We start from the raw sequence: 20,017 nt of genomic DNA, 5'->3' as shown, positions 1-20,017 counted from the left end.
ACTGGAGATAATTTTCGTTAACATAGTTGTTGGTGTGAATTGGAAGCAGTATTCGAGTTAACTGTTGCCTCATTTGGATGACTCATCGTGAAAAAATTTCTTTAATTGGCGTGATGAAAATGATACACTGAATGTCACGATTATGTTGCAAATTTATTTAAAACTAACTTCTTTTCTGAACTGGTCTACATCTTCATTAGATAGATTTATTTGGTGCGATAAAATTATGGTTGTTTAACCGTATTAGATGAAAGCAGTTAAACGGTTCTTCTCTCAGTTAACAGTTTGAATAATAGCTTCTCTAAAGTTATTTGACTGTTTCGTTTCAATATGGTAAAATAATAATTAAATAAATTGATATTAAACCATTTTTCTGAGGAATTTTTTACAGTGTACAAGTAAATATGCTTACAAGATGTAATAAAATGTATCAGATATTTTCAACCCTTCATGACACAGAAAAATAATAAGAGCAATGAGTATTTAACCTCATTTTTCAAGATTTATACCTTACATCCTTAAAATTGAAGTTTTATTCATCATATTTTATATTACAATATTTGTATGCTAAATTTTTGCTTAATTAATATTTAAATTTTTTTTAAATTTTTTTAAATTAATATTTAATTAATTGAATTAATTTTTTATAATATTTAATTTTATTTAATATTTTTTTAAAAAAAATTGAAAAGATTTTTTTTAATTAACTATGTGTCAAACAATTTTTTTTATTTATTTCTTGTATATTTTAGTATGCTTCGAAATAAGTTTCTTTAGAATCGGTCTCAAGTCAGTTAGAAAGATTGTAGAGCATTTACGAAAGATAACCAATAATATATTTGAACTAGGACTGATTTTAATTTTTTTTTATCAATTTCAAAACTCGTGATTAATTTTTAAGATTAACCCTCTTTTGAAATAAAAATTTACTCGATTGTTGGCTTTTGATAATACTATCAATAATTATAAGTTTTTAAGCATGATGAGAAAAAAAGATAGCGAAAATTGTTTCTTTTATAATAATTTAAATTAATTAGTTTTTATCAACACTGCAAGAAATTCTGGATCAAATTACGGTAAAAAGTAACGGTACTCAGTGATAGTACTTTTTACCGTAAAATCCATTTTTATCAGAATATGTAATGGAGCAAAAATTTTCATAAACTGTAATTTTTAAAGTAATAATTACCGTAAATCACTATAATTAATAAACTTATACAGTATATTTTTTAATTAAAAAATTTATACCGTAATTTAATTCGGAAAATTTTTACTGTGTACATGTCGAAGATAAGCATATAAGATACTTACTAATGATTTTCAGAGACTATCCATATTATTTAATATTATCTAATAAAATATTAATAAAAGCCGCAGATATAATTTTTTATTGACTTTAATTTTAAATGACATTCATTTTCATGTTATTATAAGAGAGCAAATGGAATTTTGTATCAAAAAATTTATTTTCATCTTTAATGTAATACCTTTATATGAAATAACATTATACCATTTCAGAAAATTTGATGCAACTTGATGTAAAAAAATTCCAAATAGATTAGCTTTTTATGCTTAGTGATGTTCTCCAATAAGATTCATTATACCATCTTCTCCAAAACAGTCTAAATAGAATAACTACTTTGAAAAAAAAAAAATTTTCCTGCATATTTTTTATAGTTTTTAACGCATGTCTAAAAGGAATAAATTTGCAGATTACATAAATGTCATAAGAATTTAAATATCAGTAAACGAATTTGTTTATAGTAAATTGATATTTGTATGCTTTAAAATAAGTAATTATTATAGTATTACATATTGTTTGCATCTTTGGATAACTTATTTATGCATGCACAAATATTTTTGGGAAATTATTTTTTCATCAACGCATGAAAATTCTATAATTATTTTAAAATTAGCAGAGTTATTTATGCCATAGTTCTCATAAAATTAATTGTTATAGCAATTATCTTATAATGCATTAATTATTTGAAAACTAACTAAATGTATCATATTATATTTATTTATAACTTATTAATATAAGGGTCTCGTAATAAAGAGCTCAAAGTAAAAGTACATTTATTTAAATTAATTTTATTTTATTTATAAGTGTGTATATTTAGTTTTCAAATTACGTCATTTTTCATTTAAATTCAATTTCTGCGTATTTTACTTTTATATTTATTTTATTTATTTATTTATGTTCGTTTATCTATTATTTTGTTTTATTTATTTTTAAATATTTTTGAGATACAAAATTTAAATTCATTAAAAAATTCAGCGTGAAAAGGAGAATTCAACACAAATACGATATTGTATTTGCGTTGAATTCTCCTTTTCACACTTCTTTCTTACGGATTTTTTGAATTCTCCTTTTAATATGGACTTACTCTCGGATAGTAAGCACTAATTTATGTAGCGCTTGCTTAAAAAATTTCTGATGAAATCGGGTTCAATAAAAAAAGTTAATTCCTCTTCTTACAGAAAAACAACATTGTGGGCTATGAGAAGTATTATGTGCGAGTAAGAGCTCAGCACATGATGAAGGTAACCATAGATAAAGATAAGAGCCGAGAACATAATTGGGGGTTGCCTATAATTTGTCAAAACAGTTGGGGTAGCAGCAGAGAGAAATAAGATTAATACCAACTATTTTCTGTTTTTTCTTTATCTAGAATTTTATATCAGAAATATCTAAGGATAAAATTTTTTTTTCAGATGTGAAGAACTTGTGTAGAAGAAATTTGTTGGCCTTTTTCTAGAAAAAAATAAATAAATCAAAAAACATTATCATATCTAAATTTTCATTTATTTCAACTAAAAAAAGGGTATTTGATAGAATCCTAATTTTATGTGATAAAAATACACGCTAAAAGTACCTTATTTTAAGTTAACTTCCCACTAGATGCAAGCTATTTTTATGCGAAGAGAAGAAGTAGTATTTCTTGTGTAGAATAAGTAATAGGATATATTTGCATTTTTATGAAAATTTAATAATATATTATTAATAAATTAATTATAATTGTAGTAATAATAATCAGATAATTAATTGAAATTGGATCAATTATAAATATGACAAGAGTAAGAACAAAAAAAGTAAATAAATAAATAATGTGTCGAAATACCACCTAAGCAAATATAATCAAGTTTGAAGACCCCATGTATCCAGTATATAATAGAATTTTGCACTCTTTATTGTAATTCATAATTATAATTTATTATTATAATTAATTATTAAAATTCATTATTATAATTCATTATTATGATTCATTATTATAATTCATAATTATAATTCATAATTATAATTCATTATTACAATTCATTATTAAAATTCATAATTATAATTCATTATTATAATTCATTATTATAATTCATTATTATTATTATTTCATAATTATTATTCATGCATTTTTGAGTAAAATACACTTCCTCGGAAGCAACGAAGAGAAAGAAATGCGTGAAAGATATGTTCGTTGACTGCTGGCAGGAATTAAATGAAGGACTTCCGATATCGTAGTAAAATTCTCTAATCACCATAGTTGCATACCCTAGTCCCGGGACAGTTAGGTTTATTAAGTGGTCACCGTAATGGCACATCACCTCATACTAATTTTCAATTTCAATGGTACAGAGGGTAGAAATTTTAATTTATTTTTTATATCCGTCGTTGAACAGCCGACTCAATTTTGGGTTTACGACTACTAATGTTCAACTTCAAAGCCTTGCAATTTTGAACCAATCCAGAAGAGAAGGAAACTCCTGGATCAGTACCCCTAGAGGTATTTATTTGTCATGGGAACATGGAGGACTTTGCGACTCGACAGATTTAACGTGCATCAGTCACCATTTACTACACGGGGAAAGGGTAGCAATTAAAAATTATAGCTCCAATAGCTTAGTCATGAGATTGGTAATTTTAATTTCACTTTTTTAATACCGCTGAGGCCCAGGGATTACAGTACTTACTTCCCAAGGAGAGGACTCGGGTTCGAATCCCAGAGATTGGTGATTGATACGAATTTCGCACTCGGTTATCCCCGATCATAGTGCTGGCGTAAAATATCCTTAGTGGTAGATGGATCATGGGTTTAGAGTCCCCTTGAAATCAGGCTAACCATGGGAGGTTTTCGTGGTTTTCCTCTCCATGTAACGAAAATGTGGGTCAGTCCCATCAAAAAATCTTCAACGAAGGTAGATTTCTTCTAATACTTGATCCAGGAGTTTCTTTGTCTTCTGAATCTAGTTCAAAATCGCAAGCCCACGGAGTAGAACATTGATAGTTGTAAACTCAGAATTGGGTTCAACGCCGATTATAAAATAAAATAAAATCCCCCTTTTTTATTATTTCTCTATATCAAAAACTTTTTAACTAATGAAATAGATGCTATAATCCGTTGTAATTAATTATGCCAGGTCCTTAAATGGTGTCATTAGTTTCTCAAGAGTTTATTATAACTAAGCACTATATAATATATTTAGTTTAATTAGCATCTTTAGCGTTATAATCTGACATGAAATACTTAAAATTGACAAATACAAGTCGAAATATACCCTAGATATTTTTCAAATTTTACTGATTAAAGATCACATGACATAAACTAGATTCTTTACTGATATCAGTCTATATTGTTCTGCCAAGATATATTAATTATTAGCAAATGTTATTCATTACAGAATATAATCAGAGCTGCATAATTTCCGAGATCTTTATTATCATTTTTTGGCAGAAAATGATTTGAAAAAGAACTGTAGCTCGGAGAAGTTTAAATTTATGTGATAAAAATCTTCATTAATTACTACTCTGCTCTGATTAATGGACCTCCTAACCAAATGGTGAGGTCAGCCAGTACCTTTACCGAGCAATAAAATAATTTGCTCTTAGAAAAGTACCACTCACAAGAAACCGGCTACCCCATCATTAAGTTATCTACAAGCCAATTAAAACACGGGTGCTATAAAATTAATATACATCGATAGCAAGAAATTAATATAGAGATCGCAATAAAACAAACAAAAAATTAATGACTGTCGGCAATTTATTTTATGGTCGTTCCAGCTACCAGAAGCCACTCAAACGAGCGGGCCAGCAAGTTTTTAAAAAAGGCGAGTTTTTAAAACAAAACGCTGAAGCCATCGTTTAAAAAAGTGCAAAGCAGTTAACGCACTTCTCAACCCGCAATATTTAAGGGCAAAACAAAAGGGTGCGGGGCAGGCTGGTGAATGGCAAACGTTCTTAATTACCCCTACTGCTTCGTTTACAGGGCATAATCAGTTGTTAACTTTTGCAAGTTTTGAGTGTTTTTCCAAGGCTTGTAATCAGAGCAACAATTTTGGTTTTGCTTTTCTTAACTGCAACCGTTATCATGCCTCCGCTATCGCTTGGCGCCATCGCGTGAGAAGGGGGAGCAATCCCCTTTCCCCACCTCCCCTGATTTCCCGAACCGCGATTTTTAAGACATCCATTTACGCTCATTGCGATTTTTTTACGTGACTTCTACTGAGTAACTTTCATTTCTCTATAAACGTTGAGCTTTAAAAGTAATTCAAAATTGATAGACACAGGAAATGGACGTTTAATACTGCCCTAAATGATATTGGCTACCTTTAAAAACTATTAACCTTTTATCTTGTTGTGTAAAAATGGTTCTAAGGGAGTTGGGGGGGGGAAGGGAGCGTTTTCGGAGAGGTATTTTTCCACGCAGAAAACACATTTTTAATTCTTTGCGGTTTATACCTTTTTACGAGACTGGAAAATTTTTTTTCACTCTCCGCGCTCCTTTTTGACAGAAATTTATCCCGAAACGTTGCAGAAGGGAAAAAAATAACGATAAATTAGGGAAATTGCTGTAAGTATTGGGTTATTACTACTTCACAGTTTTGTTCTTGTAAATGCTCGTTCACTCCTTATTTGAAAAGAAAATAGTTTCTTTTTTTGCCTTCTTTTTCCCTACTAGGTCATTTACTTAACCGCACTTTCTTACTTAATCGTTTAAAAATTAGGGTTCCATTCAAACTTTTTTTTTTCTGAGATTTATGTCAACATTAATACTTTGGATTTGTGAAACGCTTTTTTTCACTCATAAATTACTTTATTTCTTGCCTAGAAGTTTTGCTCGAAGTTGTTAAATATAAGCTTTATCAGCTTACGCTATGTAGAAACAGTAGCACATTTAAATCTTCGTTTTTAAAGGAAACATATGTTTTTTTTTTCTGGATTCAGCGACTATTAAATTTTCTAAGAGCTCTGCGAAAGATAAAAATTTCCGAAATTATTTTAAGTGAAGTAATTGAATTTTTACTTTATTAAATTTCAGGAACATTATAAAATAATGTGCTTCTTTGACTTTATTTCCAAATTTCCGTTATTTTATTTTTTTCTGTTAAATATATTAAAATGCTTATCTATAGGAAACGTATACTTTTGTTAATATGTTACAAAAGAATAGAAGGTTTTCAAGAAATTAATGGTTTGTTGCATACAAAAAAAAAGGTATCATTTAAAAGAAGTGGTATTATATAAACTATCTTTGTATAAAAAAAAAAACTTCTTGTTTTATAACACATTGTGTTTGTCCTAAAAAAAAGTGATAATAATAAAATATGTTAGTAATTAAAAAATTAATACACAGTAAACAAAAACATCTGTTTTATCTATAGAAAATATATACTTCTTTAATGTGTTAGAATATAAAGTTTTCAAGAATTGAATGGTTTGTTGCAAAAAAAAAAGAAAAGAAGTACTATCATTTATGAGAAGTGGTATTATATAAACTATTTTATGCAAAAAGATTCTTATTTAAGTCCAGAAACGTATAACACATAGTGTTAATATTTAAAAAAGTGAAATATATAGTAACTTATTTAAAATAGCACTAATATCCTTCATGGAACTTATTTTCTTTCATTAAATATGGGCTCCGCAAATATCAGACACTTGAGTGACTTTTCCTAATATTTTTTTGATTTTTCATTGTTTTTCTTTATTTTGGAAAAAATTTCTAACAATTACTCTTAATGATATGGTCTTGAATATCCTTTACGTCGAATTTGGCCCAACAGAGCTGCATCTGACTAATTCACGATTAAGTATTTAATTTATGACACGAAAAGAGTTTTAGCAGTTGTATTTCCATTACGATTTTTTTTTCAAAAAAAGAGAAAAAAATTATTGCAGGGCTAGAAATTTAAGAATCATAAACTCTTCTCTTTCTACCAAACCCTATGACGTATAAATGCTTCTTAGTAACTTTTGTTTTCCGACAAAAAGCAAAAAAGAGCAGCAAAAAAAAGAAGAAATATGTGTTTTGTGAATTTTGTAAATTTAATGAGTAGTTACATGTAAGACAATTTGGCTATAAATATATTCCTTTGTTAGCTTTTATTAAAAAATATTATTAGAATTCACATAATTTTTTATTCAATATCAGAGGAATTTTGATTTGAAGTATGCTTGAAGCAAAAACCAATAATTACTCTAATATGAATGCTGCATATAAGAATTTAACTATCAGCTTGTTAGAGAGCAAATACAAATAAAATAAATCTTAATAAATTGTATGTGTAAAAATTAACCAATAAAACATAAACCCTGCTTAGAATTATAAGATAGTTAATATTCATTTCAAGAACTGTTTTTACCGAATGCAATATTTTTACTATATTGTTTAATGCATATTTTAGTTTCCTTTATATTTTTTCATCCTTGAATTACACTTTAATATTCATTATTTTTTCTGTAGAATCTGTTTTTCCAGTTTTGGTCAAATTATAAAATTTTCATTCAATGCTTATTGATAAAATGCAAAAATAACTAAACGAATTTTCATTTTATTAATATTAAATTTTTAAAAGCAAGCTTAAGATAATTTGGAGGTCCTCATAATATAAATTGTAATAACGTTTCATTAAACATAAATTTTATGAAACCAAATGTTCTAGAGAAAGAAAAGTGCATTCTCATTTTCTCTCATAGTAAATTACGCGTAGCAAAGGCATTTCTTTAATAAGAAGCGAAGGGACAGAAAAAATTATCCATGTAAAAGTACTTTGAAAATATTTCTCTTTGTAAGAACCACGACAAATAAAAATTCATTAAAAATAGTGATAACAGTTTAAAAAAATCGCATGGAAACTGTGTACTTAAATGGCTAAAATGCTCATAATTAAAAAGAAAGATACGTTTTCTTTTCTTTTTTTAAAGCATTCAAGGAAGAAGAAAAAATTAGTATTTATTTCCTTCTAAATGAAATGAGCACTAGAACTTAAAAAAATTTAAGTTTTTTCTTAAAATTTCTTTTATTTGGGATTGTCGCTTAAAGGTATAAAACTGAATAACTCTGTACCCATGAAAATGTAGAAAGTTCTTCACATAAAAGTTTAAGAGCTCTTTCCGAAAAAATCGTGATAAGAGAAAAGATAAGGCAACTGACAAAATCAAAAATTAAAAATAAATTAACCCTGTTTGTTGAAAGGGTAAACTCGTAAAAATTTAATTTTCTCTTACTGTTTTGTAAACTTTTTTCCACACCACAATCACTCATGTATAGTGTTATCAGCCCTCAGTTCTGATAACAAGAAAATAAACTATATACTTATGTGTTTCCTGTTTTTATGCCGCCTTGAAGGGAGTTAAAAGTCATTTTATGCATTTTAAAACCCCCAAGGGTTATGATGTTATCTTTAAATACTGTTTCCTGTTCAAAATTACAGGTGAAAAAATACCAAATCTTTGTTAAGACATAGTAATTATGCCTGTTTGAATTTTGTGTGCAGAGAAAAAAAAATATTTTCATTCTTCAGTTTTTTTTAAAGATTAGATAATAAAGACATGTATTTAAAAATAATGTCTTTAAAACTAATATGTCCATTATTGTATTCAATTTTAACTTATTTTATTTTTTTCATGAAAATTTTTAATTATCATTATTAAACATAAATAAAGAGATTTTTTTTTGATCTCATATCAGTGATGATGAGCTTTATGAAATCAAAATGTTTTGCATAAGTTTTCGATACTAGATCTTTTCTTTTAAGATATGATATTGTTAAAAGAGTGTGTTTATTTTATTAAACATACATTCTTTAGTCAGTGTAAGTTATAACCTGATATAAGTCATCTGAAACTTATCTATAATTTTTTCTTGTATTCTCTTTAGTTACTTTAAAAAAAAAAAAAACAATTGAGGCTGATAAAATTACATGTTTTAATTTATCACTGTTCAATAATGGTCAAAAGAGAAGATTATAAATAAAATAGTAAATAAAAATTATGAAATTATATTGTTAAAGTCTGATCCGAAAGCGAGAGCTTCTCCAAGTAAATTAAAAAAATGTCTTTGAATGAAAATATTTAAAATAATTCACAAATAAAAAAATCACAATTATTATGGCGTCTTTGCAGCGAATTTGTGTGCGAAAAATGTGGGCTACTGCTTTTGAGTTTTGTAATAATATCGTTTCTAATAATAACACAGTGGTAAAATTTTCAAGTTAGAACATGACCTAAATTTTGATAATGAGACGGAATAATTGTAATATGTTTAAATTAGTTAAATTGTGTTACATTTAGAGATGTTGTTTTTTTCTCCTTTGCGTAGAGAAGTTTTCCTTATAGATATCAGGTTTTATTTTAAAGATATAATTTTATAAATGTATTTTTTCCTATTTTTTGTCTTATTTTCTCTTTATCATTATCTGTATTAGAAAACATGACTTTTAAGCTTCCATTCTGTTAAAATAGTTTGATAAAAAAATTTTTTTTGTTGAATTATTACAGAATATTTTTTTTTTCTGGAAATGTATTAAATTATTGTTCGTATTTATCTAAGATTTTTAATTTAATCAAGTAGATAAGGGGATAAAATAATATTGTTGTGAACAAAAGAGACAAAAAAAAATCATGATTTATAGTTGAAGTGATAAATGTTTATTTAGCATTAAAGTGATAAAATGCATGTAGCATTAGGAAGATAAAATGAAAATGTAGTACTCGAAAGGAAAATTTAGCGATAAAATATTCAATACTATAGTAATAAAGTGATAAAATTGTAATGTAGTTATAAAAGTGAAAAAATGATACTATAGTAATAAAGTAATAAAATTGTGAAGTGTACATTGATAATCTGGGAGAGCTGAATTTTCAGATTTAAAGAAGAAGTTATGGCAAAATAAACAAATAAATAAATAAAAATTCGTCAAGAAAATATTTTTTGGGGGCAGCTACATTTCCACAATTAATCTAAATGGTAAAAGGGAAATTTTTGGGATTTCAATAAAAAATTTCTGAATGTGATTCCAGCTAAAAATAACTTTTAATCCATTTAAATTACAAAAAATTGAAAAAAAAAAAACAATAAAAAGTTTAGTAAAAGAATATTTTTCCATGATGAAGCAATCCGGTTAAAATAAATAAAAGGGTTAAGCATAAGCAAACAATAAAAACTCTTGCGTACTATTCAGACAAGAAATCTCTTAACAAAGCGTTAAAAATTCAGTATAGGAAAAAGGATAGAAATAAATTCATCTCCAAGATTACAATCTGACGGGATGAGCGAAAAGGCAAAGATTTCACAGATATCTTCAGCAATCCGTCAATTTTTCTAGACTTATTATTTAGCGATACAAATCTCTTTCCCGTTCCTCGCATTTTCTCTATTTCGGCGATGAATATCTTCCGATACGATCGTCAAGAAAACAAGAGGCAATTTTTCTGCTTTAGAAAAGTTGATGACAGATACAAATAAACACCTTTTCAAAAGCGTGTGTAGTTTTAATAAAAGACAAACATTGGCGTTTTATCTCGCTCAGTATAAGCATAAAAAGAAGAGTAAAAATTGAAGAAGGCGTCTGTTTTTGAATCGAATGGGCCGGCCAAAATCGTGATGCGTTTACATTTTTATCTTAACTGTCCATCTAAGATGGCAAAATGAGATTAGCATGTTTAACTGTTGTGCTATGCGCATGCGTCAAGTTGAGGTTTGGGTTTGAAGTTGACTGTTGACGTAAAAAAAGTGGTTGGAATGTAGTTCGTGTGCGATCAATTTGTCTTCAACTAATTTTATGCAAAATGATGAAATGGGCAAAACCTGCCATTAGTCAGAGACGAAAGTTTAAATGGAAAATTAATTTTTTTTTCTCCTTCTGAATTATTTATGAAGTTATAATGTCCTTAGAGCATGTTATTGAGTTACATTTATTTCAGCTTTTTGACGCGTAATATTTTAATCTCGTCGCTTACATAAATTAAATATAAATATATTATTTACAAGCATTTTTTTATCAAAAATATCAATTCAATAACATATTAGTTAAAAAATGTAAGCAACTCTTACTTATGATGCAATAAATATTTTTTAAAAACACAGTTAAATTAGTGACGCTATTAAAAGAGCATTTCATGGTGCAGAAATTAAGAGATAGTAGGATTACTTGTGTTTTTTTAAGGAATCAAATTAAATTTTGACATTTAAGAAAGAAAACAGAGGGAAAAAAAGAAAGAAAATGTTATATTTTTCTAATATGCTCGTGATAGTAATGTTTTCGATTTTTTTTATTTTTAACTAAATATTTATTATATTTATTATTGACTCGTTTTAGTTGCACTTTGTGACTACACATTTTATGCGAAAACTATTTTTTTAAATTTATTATACATTATTTAATAACACTTTTTCCATTTTTTAAAATAATGTTTCTATGATATTATTTTTTTTGGATGCAGAAAGGGTTTAAATTGATAAAAAAAAAGTTTCGCAAGATACTAGTAAATTGTAATTAAATACTAATTAAATTTTAAGGAAATTATCCAATTGCAGATCTTTATTATAATTTTAATTTTCAATGTTACAATTTTCAGTGGTACAATGGTAATTTTGTAACACTAATTTTAATTTCGAAATCTCTTTTTTTTATTAAAATAAGAAAGAAAACAAACAAATAGATAAAATGTGAATGCTTTTTTGATGAACACTTAGCATACATGAAAGGGAATGAAATTTACATGTTTTATAACAACATTATAGTTTTAAAATGTAATGCATATTATGTATTCTATAATACTTCACACTCAATATATCTCAGAGGTGAAATATTCTATGAAATTTCATTAACTAATTATTCCTTAATTTATGTGTGCCTTATATCAAACACATTTCATATGAGTTCATATAATTCTAAGCATGTTCAACTTTAAACGAACTGTATATGTTTGAAATGAAAAGCTAAAGCTATAAATAAAAATATAGAAGGCATAAAAATTTATTTATACGTGAAATTTTTATATATTATTCTGTATTGATTATATATTATTCTATATTAGTTATATATTATTCTATATTAATTATACATTATTCTATATTAATTATATATTATTCTATGCTAATTATATATTATTCTATATTAATTATACATTATTATATATTAATTATACATTATATATATTAATTTCATTATAATTTTATATATTATTATTATTTTTAGTTATAGATCGTTATTATAATCAACAACATTCCTCAACAGGTATTTGTGAAAGAAAAATTGTTAATCAGTGAAGGAGTAAGAAAAATGCAAAAATTCGTTTACTGCGGTCTTTTTATACAATATCTACTTATTTTATATATAGCAGAATATCACGGAATATAAATCTATCTTAATAGAAAAGAAGGAGGAGGAAGGCGCAGGTACAAAATCATGTTTTTAAAATGTAATTCATATTATGCATTCTATATTCTTCATATTCTCTACATGCTACAGTTGCTATATTCTATGAAGTTTCATTAACTAATTATTTTATATTTGACATCAAACGCATTTTATATGAGTTCATCTAATTCTGAACATGTTCAATTTTATCTGAACTCTGTGTTAGAAATAAAAGCTATGGCTATAAATAAAAAATATAGACGACATTAAAATTTTTAAAAATATATATTTTTTATTGGAAGTAATCAGCATCATCCTTCAACAGGTATTTGTGAAGAAGAAAAAAAAAATCGTCCATCAGTTAAGGGGTGGAAGAAAGGCTAAAATTCATCTACTTGGGTCTTTTTATACATCACCTACTTATTTTATATATTTTTGTAAAGCAGAAGCAGCTCTATCGAGGAACATAAATATATCTTAAGAGAAAAGACAAGTGCGAATCTTTCTCTTTCATATTCTCTTTCTATGAAGTAGAAGAAGGAGGAGGAGGCGCAGGAAAGAATGAAGAAAAGAGCAAGTTGCTGCCTTTTGATAAGTCTCTTATCTCTCCTGCAAATCCGCGCTCTATGAAGAAATCACGCAACGCAAACTCTGCGTCGAAATGCGCGTGTGCCCACTGCCGATAGCCGCTTATCGGCAAGCAGAGATAGAATGCTTATTGTTATCGGCCATACAGCAAACTGGACCTCCTCCGCCCACGCCTCACCCGCCTCTTCTCTCTCTTTTCTAAACATCCCGGAGAGTTTCTCGGATGAGGATGCTAACAGCAGATATGATAACCGTCCCCTTTCTAAATGGAAAGTGAGACTAGAGGCAGGCATCGAAAACTTTATCACATAAACACAGCTAGGCCCTTTTGCCTTCTATCCCACCCCCTCACACTGTCGTACACCCTCCTCTGCCCCGCCCGAAGTCGAAGCCTGTGCTCAGTGTGTATGTATTCGTAAGCCTTATATTCTGTACTCTCTCTTTTCTTTGCGAGGGCCCTTATCTTTTGCGAACATAGACTTCACTGCTAACCGTGAGCCCCTTTTCAACTTCTGCTGCTGTATATGGTGATGATGATGCTGAGAAGTTGGAAAGGGGGGGGGGTGTAAGAGAAGTAGGCGCGCATTAGGGGGACGGGGGTGGAAGAATATTTCTTGGACAATTGCTCGCTTTCAACTCCCCCATCTTATATATACACAAATAAGATTTGAGGTAGGGGGAGTGGGGGCTATATGTATCTTTTCCGTCTATATTCAATGTTTTGTTCTGGATCGGTTGTGTATGTTATTTTTGTGGTGTTTTTGCGGTAATTGTGCCGCGGCTGAAGATTAAAGAAAAGGACTCCTCGATAAATATTTTTCTGGAAAACCACAACACTTCAGGTCTTATTCACTGACAATATGAAATGTATCTTTTTTTTTATACGAACAAATTCTCCCGCTTTTTTTATTATTAAAATTTCACATCAAAAGTTTTTTTTATGAAAATGCCACAGATGTTAACAAATATTTACTCTTGCCATATCGGAGATATTTTTTATTTTATTTTTATTTTTTTTTCAAAAAACGAATGATATTAAAATTTTTTTTTTTTAATTTGCATTTTTTCTAATATAATTTATCAAAAATAATCTGCACATATTAATGCTCAGTTTTTAACAATAATATAATTTTCAACAATGCTAAAATTTCTTTCAAATTTTATAAAATCCAATTTCAAAATATATTGACAATAATAAATAGCTTCTTAATATTATCAGTTTTTAAGATTAATTTTTGCTACATTTTTTAAGTTTTTGCTATAAATTTTAAACATACTAATTTTTAATTGTGGATCATATCGATATGGAAAAATCGATGTGGAAAAATACTGATATTGCTCTTGTAAAAACTTAACTCTTGTATTGATAAAACAAACTTATTTAAAATAGTTTATTATCATTTTATTAAAATGGAAAGATAATAAATTTTTTTAATTTTTTTGTTTATTACATTTGATGTTTTTTTCGATATTTTTGATATTGAATTCAATATTTTGATTTTTTTCGATATATTTGATATTTTTTTCTACAATACTTAACTATATAATTATTAGATTTTAGTCTCTCAAAAATTTCTAAATTTAAAATTTTGCTCTGTAATTTAAATAGATTTTTAGACTAAAAATTTGCTAAAAACTATTAAAAAGAAACGAAAAAAATAGAAACGGGAAAAGAACAAAAACATCACTTTTTTTGCTTATTGAAGTACGTGGTGATAATAATAATAAATCTAACATCATCAGTTAAAATACAGTTTTATTATCCATTCGAAGCGAAAAATAACTACCAAATAGCAAAATAAAATAAAAATCTGGATAAAAGGAATACATTTCTACTCTTATTATTATTTCTACTCTACGGTAGCAAAGTTGCAAACATGAAATCCATTGATATGTTGTTTTAGGGACCCTTTTACCGCGATCAAAGTAATTTACTCAAAAATTAAGTGAAAGTGATAGATATTGCTATCACATAAATGGTATTATCGTTGATATTAAGATATAATTATAGATACTGATAAAAAAATACAAAATTTTTTTTTTTGCAGAAACTTAAACTCTTGCATTGATAAGACTAACTTAATTTAAACAGCTAATAATCGTTTTATTAAAACACGAAGATAAAGAGCTATTTCTTTCGACGAAATGTACGATCTTCAACTGTATAATCATTAGTTTTTATTCTCTCAAAAATTTCTGAATTTGAAAACCCGCTCTGAAATTAAATAGGATTTTTGACTAAAAGTTTGCATAAAACTATTAAAAGGATTTAAAAAAAAAAAAAAATCGGAAGGAAAAATAGAAATGAGGAAAGGAACAAAAAAAAAATCACTTTTTCCTTATCGAAGTACGTGATCGTACAAATAAATCTAACACCACCAGTTAAAATACTGTTTTATCAGTTATTCCAAACGAAAACCAACTACCATCAGTAAAATGTTAAAAAATAAAAATATGGAGGAAAAAAAATTACTTTTGCACTGTGGTTCGTATTTGGTAGCCAGCAAAAGTGCAAACGTAAAATCTAGTGATATGTAATAAATGTATTTTTTGGGACCCCCTTATCGGGATGGAATAAATGTACCCAAGAATTATGACACGTTTCGAGTCTGCGAATTAATTTCCTGCTTTTTCTGCAGTGAGAGTGCGATTACGAGATCCGATAAGCTCGTAGTTCTTTTCCTATCTGAGTCGCAGTGGAGCTGGAGTTCTTCATTTTGTAGTATCTTTTCACCGGTTTTAGATCGAGAGCCGGCTTAGTTGAAAAGTGGTTTGATTAGGCCGGTTTGAGATAGTATTTTTAGTTTGTAGTTCGCATTCTCAGTGAAAGAAAAATTTATGGAAAGCGAATTGGTGAAAAGAAAAAGTTGCTAGAATTATGAAAGTTTTTTCGATTTAAAATTGTGTAGTTCTTATTCATTGTGATAATGTTTTCTGTTAAATCTCATTTTTTTTTCAATATCATGTTTTTACTGTATATTTTAGCTGCGAAAGTTATGCTGTATTTTAGATTCAGTGACTTTCAAGTTGATGCAAAAAGAAAGTCTTAGTGTTTTGCTGACTTTAAAGGCTGATTTACTTTAAAATTTAGATTCTTTTTATTTATAACCAGCATTGAACAGACCACCCAATTCAAGCATCAATGTTCAACTCCCTAGCCTTGTAATTTTGAACCCAACTCAGATGACAAGGGAACTTGGAATAAAGCATTGGAACAAACTTTCCTTCATGAAGGACTTTTTAATGGAACTAACCCGCATTTGCGTTAAATGGTCAGGAAAATCACGAAAACCTCTCACGGTAAGCCTAATGGAAAGGGTATTCTAACCAATGATCCATCTACCATTGGTAATATTTTTATGCCAGTACAATGATCAGTGCGAGCCTGGTGCAGAATTTGTACCATTCAGCCACCGCTAGGATTCGAACCTTGGGAACCTCATTGGGAGGCAAATACGAGTCACCGCGGCTCAAGGTTGCTTTACTGCTATCCAGAAAAATATTAAAGAAAATAAGGCAAAAAACAAAATTAAAAACATACTGAAATGAAAATATTAATGGAAAAAGCAGCCTACCGAAGAGAATCAGAAAATGATAATTTTTTAAAAAAAATTAAGGATTTAAATTACCGTGAATTGGTTTTTTTAGAAAATTTTAATGTATTAGTATTTATCCTGATTCTTCTTAAAAATGCACTACTTTATATGAAAAAAACTTTTAAAAAAAAAAAAAAACTTTACTTTTCATAAATTAATTTAACCATCTAAAATTGCTGCAATAATAATTAGTAAGTGATTAGTAAAATATTAACTATATTAATAATTAGTAAAACATTATTTTTCGTTAAGGTTTATAACTTGTTCTAAGTTATCAGACATACGAGTTTTAGATTCCAAATAATTAAAAATATTTATTTTTTTAAACTGAAATTTAAAAAAAAAGAATAGTTACATCTTATACAGTTAATTTTCATCCTTAACCAACTTTGTCTACTAGCATGAAAAATATAATTATTTAAAATATATTTAAGTTAAATTTTCTTGGGTAGTTCTTTGTAATTAACTTCGATAAATAAAATGATTTTTTCTCTCTTTCTAAATTTCGCGTTTGGTTAAGTTTCAAAGATAAGCAAATAAATAAATAAATAAATTAGTATTCTTCCGCTAATGATTTTTCTGAACGCTTTTAATCAATTTCACCAATGCCTGTTTTTCCTGCATTTTTTCTTCTGATTGGCTTTTCCTGAATACAGAGTATGTCAACTTTGGTTCTCGGATGGAAATCAAGATGGCGCTGTCAATGTTTTGATGAGGAGAGAAAATATTCTGAAGAAGTTAATAATACAGCAGGCAGGGAAATTGGTGTCAGATGTAATTGCTAATGGGGATCATAATTTAATGTGAACTAAAATCGGAGACTGAAACAGTAAAAGAATAAGAGGGGGTAGACGATTGTGAAATTGGATAGTGGTCAAAGGCGAATGGGGTGAATTTTATGCATTTATTTACTTCGAATATTTAGATAGGATCGTTCCTTTTACTTTAAAATATGTGTTGTATATTGAATGTATACAAACAACGCAAACATAACTTCATTTGATAGAAAAATTATAGTTAATATAAAATCTTATCGGATTTATGTGAGTATTAATTCATATTATGAATCAAATAACGGGTACTTTTACGAACTTAAGCAATAATTATTTTAGTTTAGATTTTCATAAGTTTCATAGAACGACTATTTGTTTTAAAGCTATTCAATCAAAATTTATTTACATCTTAAAGGTATCACGAGAAAAATAGTTTGATTAGAACTGCTTAGATTATATTAATGTAAGGTATTATACCAGTGTAAAATTTTTTGTAAAAATATATTTATGCACGCTTTAACAACAAATTTACATTAATAAATTGTGCAAGATTTAAAACTATTGTCTTTATTGTTACAAATAACGTAACTAAATTGCTCCTCAAGCTGCCCTTTGTATTAATATTTTGTTTCTTTTTAATTGTTATTTAATGTATTGCCGGAAAGCAACGGGGATCTGAAACAACAATAGTTTAATAGGAAAGGAAATATTTATTTTGCGCGCGAACTTTGTATTGATGTTTTCTTGCTGTGAAGCACCATTTTCTTCTAATGAAATCGGTTTGTATTGCCGGGAAACAAACAGCATCTGAAAGATTACGTTTTTATGAATTACGTTTTGAATATTTCATTCATGTTTGAACTTTTTTTATTGATCTTTTTCTGATTAACACTATCACATCTGTATAAGAAATGGGTTTGATTGAATCACTGGTAAGTTAAACAGTGCCTTAAGGATCATATTTCTTCGTTAATAGCAGATTAAACATTTGTGTGCATTGCATAACTTTGTATTAGTATTTTCTTGCTGTTTAGTGTTAATAGTCGTGGATTTCTGTAGCCGGTAAGCAAGCATTATTTGAAAGATTCTGTTTTTATTATTATGAATTCCGTGAGCGAAATTGTTGTTGTTTATACTTCTTATAAGTTATATTGTATTGCCGGTAAGTTTCTCTATATACGAGTCAAAACATTTATTTTAAACTGATTTTTCTCCGTTATGCAATTTTACTTCTCTAAAAGAGATGGGCTAGCATTGCTGGTAAGCAAACTCTACCTGAAAGAATAAATTTTTTTAAATGGGAGCTTAAACATTTATTCTCTACGCGAGTTTTGTATTGATGTTTCGCTCCTGTGCAATATTATTTATTTAACACTAAACATACCAACACTTTACAACACAATACGATACAGCACACAATAACTGGTCTTTTGACCGGTTGAGGCATATTTAGTGACATAGTGTATTAGTTTTGTGTAATGATGTATTTAGAGTACATAGTGTTTTTTATTCTGTGCTCAAACTTCGGGTTGATGTTTCTCCGCGATGCATCATATCTTTAAAAGAGTTGCTAAGAAGCAAACTGTACCTCAAAGAAGAAGCTTGACTGAATAGCTTAGTTTATTCTATAGGTAAACTTTATATTGATGTTTCTCTGCTGTGCTCAGTTATTTTCTTAAAGGAAATGTGCTTGTATTGTGGGCAAGCCAGCTGTTCCTCAAAGAACAAGTTTTTCTGAGTAGGACCATAAAAAAAATTTTTGCGCGCAAAATTTGTATTGTGTTTTATTTTTATTATTAAAAAATTATAATAATTAGTATTTGCTTATAAAAAATGAGATCAATACCAATAAAAGAACACTTAAATCAATAAAAAGTTAAATTCTTAATACCCCAGACAAAAATATGCCAATCATTTGAGACTGAAAACAACTCATTATTAGAATGTCATTGAAACAAAACGACTTGTATTTCAGAAAAGCTGTTAAATCTTCCCCATATCAAACGAAATGAGCTAGGAATTATGGAGTTAAAGTTAAGAATATAAGTAAAAATTTTTTTATTGTGTAATAAGCTTCTGCTGATTTTCTGTGAAATATTGACTTATAAATAGAGAAGAAACTGTTTCTTTGACAAAATATGGGAATAAATATATTTCATAATAAAACATGAACTATAACGATATCTCTCTTTCGATTTAATAAAAAAGAATATATGAATTAACCTATACAAAAATATTGCTTTTCTGGCGATAAATTGATCGCGATAAGCATGTTTCTGAATAAAAGCCTCATTTAGAAGATGATAGTTCTTAAATGAATTTATTAATTAATTGATGTAAAAGATACATTCAGTTATCACCGGGTCATAAAGAAACATCCTTTTAGTGTTTGTTTACCAATATCATCAAAAGTATAACTTAACT

The 20,017-nt window shown here is 27.7% G+C and overlaps 1 protein-coding gene across 3 annotated transcripts in view; it reads left to right on the top strand.

Moving 5' to 3' along the window:
- Positions 1–20,017, top strand: part of LOC107442891 (zinc finger protein ush) — a 201,040-nt gene that overhangs the window by 104,980 nt on the left and 76,043 nt on the right. The gene's annotated exons all lie outside the window — the stretch shown is intronic.

The sequence above is a fragment of the Parasteatoda tepidariorum genome, chromosome 4, assembly GCF_982258835.1.
Source record: "Parasteatoda tepidariorum strain Cologne lab strain chromosome 4, Ptep-v5.0, whole genome shotgun sequence".
Taxonomy (NCBI): domain Eukaryota; kingdom Metazoa; phylum Arthropoda; class Arachnida; order Araneae; family Theridiidae; genus Parasteatoda; species Parasteatoda tepidariorum.
Note: the sequence above shows the minus strand (reverse complement) of the source record. Positions and strands in the feature narration are given on the sequence as shown.